Here is a 7,736-nt window from a genome sequence, read left to right as displayed (position 1 = left end):
TTATATTCCATCTGCCATGTTCTTGCCCACTCACTGAGCCTGTCAAGATCCCCTTGAAGCCTCTTCACATCCTCTTAACAACTGACACTGCCACCTAGCTTTGTATCATCAGCAAATTTGGAAATGTTACATTTAGTCCCCTCATCCAAATCATTGATATAGATTGTGAATAGCTGGGGCCCAAGCACCGATCCTTGCGGTACCCCACTAGTCACAGCCTGCCATCCTGAAAAAGACACGTTTATCCCTCTATCCGTTTTCTGTCTGTTAACTAATTCTCAATCCATGCTAGTATATTACCCCCCAATTCCATGTGCCCTAATTTTGTTCACCAACCTCTTGTGTGGGAACTTATCGAAGGCCTTCTGAAAATCCAGGTACACCACATCCACCGGTTCCCCTTTGTCTACTCCACTAGTTACATCCTCAAAGAACTCCAATAGGTTTGTTAAAACAGGATTTCCCTTTCATAAATCCATGTTGACTCTGCCCAATCTTACTATTAGTTTCTAAGTGCCCAGTTATTGTATCCTTTATAATAGATTCCAGCATTTTCCCAATTACTGATGTGAGGCTAACAGGTCTGTAGTTCCCCATTTTCTCTCTCCCCCCTTTCTTAAATAGCAGGGTTACATTTGCTATCCTCCAAACTGCAGGAACCGTTCCAGAATCTATAGAATTTTGGAAGATGACAACCAATGCATCCACTATTCCAATGGCCACCACTTTCAAAACCCTAGGATGTAGGTCATTCGGTCCTTGGGATTTATCGACTTTTAGTCCCATTAATTTTGCTAGTATTGTTTTTTTACTAATAATAATCTCTTTAAGTTCCTCATTCTCGCCACACCCTTGGTTTTCTTGTATTTCTGGGAGGTTTTTTGTGTCTTCCTCTGTGAAGACAGAAACAAAGGGGTCAATTTTCTGGCCGCCGTCGGGCGGCTTTTCAGGCGGCCGGGGGCTGAAAATCGCTGAAAAAGCGGGTCGGGATCCCCCCCGCCTGATTCCCCGCCCCGTCCAACTTTCGGATCGCCGTTTCCCCGCACCCCGCTTCAGTCCCAGCCGCCGCTGGCGGGACTGGTCGTCGGCACACTAATTACCAATAATCAGCTTGTTGAAGTCGATTTTCCGGGGCCGTTGCGACTTTGGGGCTTTCCCCACGTGAAACCTGCCTGCGGGGAACCCCGCTGCTGAGACCTGGTGTGAAGCTTGCCTGCTTGCTTGCTGTCAGCTGCAGGTCAATCGGAGAAGCTGCGATTTAAAGGGACAGCACTTGTATGTTGAAGGACTTTGTTGTTGCAGGTTTGGGGCTACTTCTTCAAGGCTTAGGCACAGCTATGGAAGGTTGGAGCCTCACACACTTCTCCAATGCGATCTCCTGAGAAGCCCCTCTCGCCACCCTCACTCAGCGCTTCCTCAGCGGAGGCATCTACGAGAAGCATGGGACGCCTTTTTTTCCTTCCCTTCTTGCCATTAGAGGATCTCCAGCAGCAGAGGCGGCAGCAGCAGAATCAGGAACAGCATGATGAGCACCAGGAGCACCAGGCTGCTGCTCACTCACCTGAAGCTGCACAGACCAGAAGGGGCCAGCACTTGGAAGTGGCTTGAGAGCACCTTGCTGCGCTTTAGGGGGCCATGGGGACCCGTATCTGCACTGGCAGTCCTACTCAGAAGGACTTCCATGAGGATCTGGTTTCTCTGTTCAACAGATGGCCAATGCTCCTCAAGAGATGTCATTCCCTTATGTGCACTCACCATGTTTTCCGTACCCTGGCGAGTTATCTCCTCCATGGAGGTTGCCAACCTTTCCATGGTGATGCGTTCATGCGCCAATGACCCCACAAAGGCTCTGCTCATGGTCGCTATGGACTCCTCCATTCGCTCCACACTCGCAGTGACCCTGGAGACAAAACCTGCCAGAGACTCCTGCATCTGTGCATGGAGATCCATCACCTCTTCTCTTGCGGATGGACCCAGAGGCAGAGGGTCGACATGCAGCGCAGCTGAGCTGAGCTGGCAGTGTCCTGCACCCTCCGTCGAGGACTCTCCACTGCTGTCCCTGTCTCCAGAATCTGCTGAGGCTCACTTGTGAGCTGTGAAACACCAGGTGACCACACTACTCTATGTCCCGAAGGTCCCCCCGAGGTGTGAGTGTCTGCGCTGGTGCTGGGTGCGCTTACTTCTGCTGACGCTGCGCCCTCAGAGGTTGGAGCTTCCTCTGAGGAGTCTGGCTGCACCGCCTCTTCCTCCTCCACAGTGAGGACGGGGGCTCTGGATGGTACTGCGGGGGAGTAAAGGAAGGAGTTAGAGATGTAATGGCAAGGTTCTTCTGGTGATTCCCAGCGAGTTGGCATCTGCTGACAGCTGCATCCATGCAGCACTGGTCTCAGTGGGAGGCCTCTTCCTCCCTGACCTAGGGAAGAGGACCTCCCTGTGGGCCCTAACCCCATCCAATAATGCCTGCAGTGAAGCCTCGTCGAATGTGAAGGCAGCTCGGGGTCTGGCACTGGCCACAGCTGCTGCAGGCTCCTCTGCCATCCTGTATGGTTCGTTTGGAAGCCTTCAGAGGATGCAGTGCTTGCTATGGACCTTGAAAGCACCACGAATGATGACATCATACTGTGGGGATTTCTGACTCGAATTGGACAATTAGCAAGGCTTCCCACATGCTGGGATTTAATTGGCCACTTGAGGGAAAATTGCGTGGAGCTGGCTGACACTTTTTTATGTGTGTCAGAAACCCCACATTTGGGGAAACCCGACCATTTCCCACACAAGCCGAAAATCGGGGCCAAAGTATTTATTTAATTTCTCTGCCATTTCCTCATTCCCCATTGTAAATTCTCCTGTCTCTGACTGTAAAGGACCTACATTTACCTTTGCCAGTCCTTACCTTTTCACATACCTATAGAAGCTTTTACAATCCGTTTTTATATTTTTCGCTAGTTTGTGCTCATATTCCATTTCCCTTTCTTTATCAATTTTTTGGCCCCCCCTTGCTGATTTCTAAAAAGGTCCCAATCCTCAGGCTGACCGCTTTTTCTGGCAACTTTATAAGCTTCCTCCTTTGACTTAATACTAACTTTAATTTATTTTGTTAGCCATGGTTGGATCACTTTTCCTTTTGGGTTTTTATGCCCTAGAGGAATATATTTGTTGCAAATTATCCATTATTTCCCTGAATGTTAGCCATTGTATGTCCACCTTCATACCTTTTAGTGTAGTCTCCCAATCTACCATGGCCAACTTGTCCCTCATACCCTTGTAGTTTCCTCTGTTTAGATTGAAGACCTTAGTTTCAGATTGGACTACATCACTCTCAAACTTAATGTAAAATTCAATCATATTATGGTCACTTGTCCCTACTTTACCACAAGATTATTGATTAGCCCTTTCTCATTACACAATACCAGATCCAGAATAGCCTGTTCCCTGGTTGGTTCCTCCACATACTGATCCAGGAAACCATCTCACATGCATTCCAAGAATTCATCCTCCACACCATTAGTGGTAATTTGATTTGCCCAGTCAATATGTAGATTAAAGTCCTCCATGATTACTGTATTGCCCTTGCTACATGCAATTCTAATTTCTTGATTGATACTGTGCCCTACATTACCACTACTGTTTGGTGGCCTATACACAACTCTCACCAACGTTTTCTGCCCTTTGCTGTTTCTTAGCTCCACCCAAACTGATTCCAGTTCTACATCACGATCTGCCGAGCCAAGATCTTTTATCTCTACCATACCGATCTCATCCCTTATTAACAGCACTGCGCCACCTCCTTTTCCTTTTTGTCTGTCCTTCCTAAATGTTGAGTACCCTGGAACATTCAGTTCCCAGCGTTGGTTACGCTGCAACCATGTCTCTGTAATGGCAATTACATCATATCCATTTATTTCTATTTGTGCCATCCACCTTGTTGCGAATGCTACATGCACTTAAAGTGCCTTCAACTTTGCCTGTTTAATATTTTTCTGCACTTTGACCCTCTTTACTGTTGGCCTTTGTTTCTGCTCCCTACTAGTTTTGCTGACTACTTTTCTAACTTGCACTTCCAGCTTTGCTTCTCTCCGTTCTGGGCCCACACTTGATTGTTTGTGTTATTGGATCAGACTTACATAGATGAAATATACTTGGATTCTCTGAATAATTTTTGATGTGTGCAAGTTAGGAAGGACAAGAGAAGTCTAAAGGTACATATGAGGCCCGGTTTTATTCGGCCTCGTGCTGCTGATGGTGTCTCACGTACATGTGTGCAGGATTTGTTGGTCGCTTGATTTGGGGGAAGTTAAATGAGACCATGGAAACGCCATGCGTGGGCCACATATTAATATTCAAATGAACTCAGATACCATTTTACGAATTTGCAGAGGGTTCCATGCACATTATTAGCCTTGCTCAGAAAGAAAACAGGCACAATAATGCTCAAGCAAGTGAGGCTTGCTCAGTAGGCTATTTGACTAAAACGAAGCATTGTTGGCCAATATTCAGCTTGTTCTTGGATTCTTTAATTCTTTCATGGTACACAAGGGTTTAAAAAGCAAAAGAAGGTTCCAGCTTAACTCACTCCATTGTTGCGATAAATGTTTGGTTGGTCGTCGGTCAGTTTGCGTGTGGGATGAAAGAAGCCACTCAATTCAAATACAAACATGTTGTGTGATTTATTCAGATATGTGTCTGATTAGTGGTTTTTTAATGTAACATCAATTTTGGATTCTAGGGGAATCAAGGGATATGGAGATTGGGCGGAAAAGTGGAATTGAGGTTGATGATCAGCCATGATCTTATTGAAATGGCGGAGTAGGCTCAAGGGGCCTTATGGCCTACTCCTGCTCTTACTTCTTATGTTCTTAAGTTTATGAAGCTCTGGTTACTGTTTTGAAGGTATTTATTAGCCTATATTTTGATCTGAAGTCTTTGAAGAGAGGCTGTCTGACTGCAACCACTGAAGAGAATTAGATAAGCCAAATTCCATAGTTGGTGAGAAATGGATTAAAGAACCACGACATAAAAAAGTAACTACAGCATAGATTTAGTGTAAAAGTTTCATCAGAATATTTATTATTTTCTACTATATAAGGAGCTAGTAAAGATTAACAACTACTGTAAAAAAATGGCTCAGATTTTCCTTTGTTCCTCTGCCATGGCATCAGTTGCTCAAAATGCACTTGGATTGATCAGACTTGAACCAACCCATAGTTGTGGCTTCAGATCATTATACTTGGCCCAATGCTCCGCAGCCACAGGTGCTCCCTGATGTGCCTCAATAATTCCGAGACTCGATGTTAGCGAAACAAAACAAGGCTTTTATTAACTTAGAAAGTAACACGTAAGAGAGAGAGGTATCATCCTTCTGGAGACTGAGGCCAGACTGAGCTAGCTTACAAAAGGGGCCAGGTATGGGCGGAGCCCTACACACAGCACATTCCAATAAACAATACAATGAGGACTGGGGGAAGGGAAATGACACTGAAACCGACCACAGTCACAGGCAGTAATGAATGGAATATTTCATCACACTCCCCTTGGCGGGGGAAAGAAACCCAATCTGAGTAATGCCTGCCCGACATTAGGCCTTTCTGGCTGCTGTCCACCAACAAACTCCAGCCCCAAGAGCCATCCTGTTAGCCCTGTTAAAAAAAGGTTTCACTTACTTTCTTTGGCCTCCATTTCTTTCTTGCTCTTAGATCCTCCGATCCTAGTATGGCTGGGAACCAGGCCTACTGACCCCTTCTACTGGATGCTCTTCCAAATGGGCTCATGCCTCTTGATGGTCCAATAGGTAAATGAGGCACAGACACTGCTCAGCTCCACCCTTCCCCCCCAAAGATCCCCAGGAAATCACTGGGCAATGCATAGTGGGCGCAAGATATGGAGTAATGAGTCTCTGCTCATTTTTCCTCTGCTTTGTGCCTGGGAATTGAGTGTTCTCAGGTGCATGTCACAGGAAAACCAGCCCCTATATGTTGTGTTGTCACTATTATTTACTTGTTCAATTATTATTTAATAAACCTGTTAGTCAGCTAAAGTCTAAAACAAGGTCTGATGTTACTCTGCTACCTTCTTAAGACATGGATAATTTAGAAAAGGCGCATCCAACGGGAATTCCTGTATTTTTGTATATTCAGTTTTGTTACTTGTTTACTCATATCCTAGGCTTATAGTCAGGCCTGTTTTGGAATTGTCAGTTATTGGGGACTGTGTCAGCTTTCTTGAAGCCGTGATCGGTTTTTGCTAGTTTTCTAGTCTGGCTTGTGTGTCCCAGATCATTATTGAACACACCATAGTCATTGTTAAAATGCACTTCAAAAACGTGGACAAATTGGGTGTGTACAACACAATAGAGGTCCCCCTCCACCCGCCCACCCCACCCTGAGTCTCCAAGATCACTGCAGTCTGCTTTTTTTAACCAGGATCTCAAACCGTGGAACTCCTTATACCTCGCTCAATCTTTTCTTTTTCCTGCAATCTTCAAACTGTTAATATCTCAGCTGGATGCGGCCTCGCTGATACCTTCCAATTCACCTTGGCTTTCCAGCCAGATGGACCACAATGGCCTCTTCAAGTCCTGTACATTTCTTTTGATACATAATTGTCAGCGAAGGCGATTCTTTGAGTATGAGAGATATAATAGTGTATCATGCTTTTATAAATCTTGGGACGAGCTAGATGTGCTGCAATGTCCTCCTGCGGTCCTTCTGCATTCCCATGTTCCCATGTTTTTGCTTTCATCTTTTTAACATTGGTGATACCCTGCAATGTGGCCCTAGGCCCGTCGCCTTTTTTTCTCAACGAAAGGCAGACCCTTTCTTGCGGTGGAGTGTTAGGCTAAACACATTGGCCCAGAAATTGAGTCTCCACGGGTGAGTACGCACAGGGTACTCACCCGTAAGCCCAATGGAAATGCCGGTTTCCTGCATGCACTGTGCATGCGTGGGAAATCGGCACTTCCGTTCAACTGAAAGCAGGAGTTAAGAGGTCGAACACGTGCGCAGGAGAGGCAGCGTGTGTGCATCGAACTTAGGTTTTTTTTGCAGGTTTTCCTGGGAGGGTAAGTCTCCAGAAGTTACACATTTAAAAAGCAGTCGCAAGGCCTGCTTTTTATAAGGTAAGTGGTGAATTAATTAAAATTAAAACATTTTTTCCACAGGTTTATTATTTTTAAATACTTTAAAGCAAGATAAGTTTATTTTTAGCCCTGTTAGAAAATAAAATTATTTTTTTCAAAAATTTAAATTATTGTTTAAAATAGTTATTTCATGTAATTTATAGTTTATTTAAAAAATGTGATGTTTTTAAAAATTTATTTGAAGATTTAGTGATGTTTTGGGGCCCGTCGTATTTATAAGTTTTGACAGCCCTTCCTGTCAAACTTATAAATGGAGCATTCCCTGGTCCGATTGGCTCCCCATGGCCCACGTGATCCCAGGGGACGCATCGAACTAACTGCACCCCTGGAATATGCAAGCACTGCGCGCCGGCAGCTGGAGCAGGCCCAGGATCGGAATTCCATGCGGGCCCACAGCACAACGGCCGGCGCGCAAGGTTAAGTGCAGGTCGGGGGCTTACACCCACGGGAAGCCCCCGAACCGAATTTCTGGGCCATTAAATTGGTAACAGCCAAACGAACAAAGAGCAGCGACTTCCATTGTGTTACCTCTCTCTGCTGCAGGCGACAAGAATCACTGCCAGGAGAGAAAATGGTGAAGAAGGCCCAGCAGCGCCTATAT

Source organism: Somniosus microcephalus, chromosome 2 (assembly GCF_052327205.1).
Source record: "Somniosus microcephalus isolate GS21.2 chromosome 2, FLI_Smic_1.0, whole genome shotgun sequence".
Classification (NCBI taxonomy): domain Eukaryota; kingdom Metazoa; phylum Chordata; class Chondrichthyes; order Squaliformes; family Somniosidae; genus Somniosus; species Somniosus microcephalus.
Note: the sequence above shows the minus strand (reverse complement) of the source record.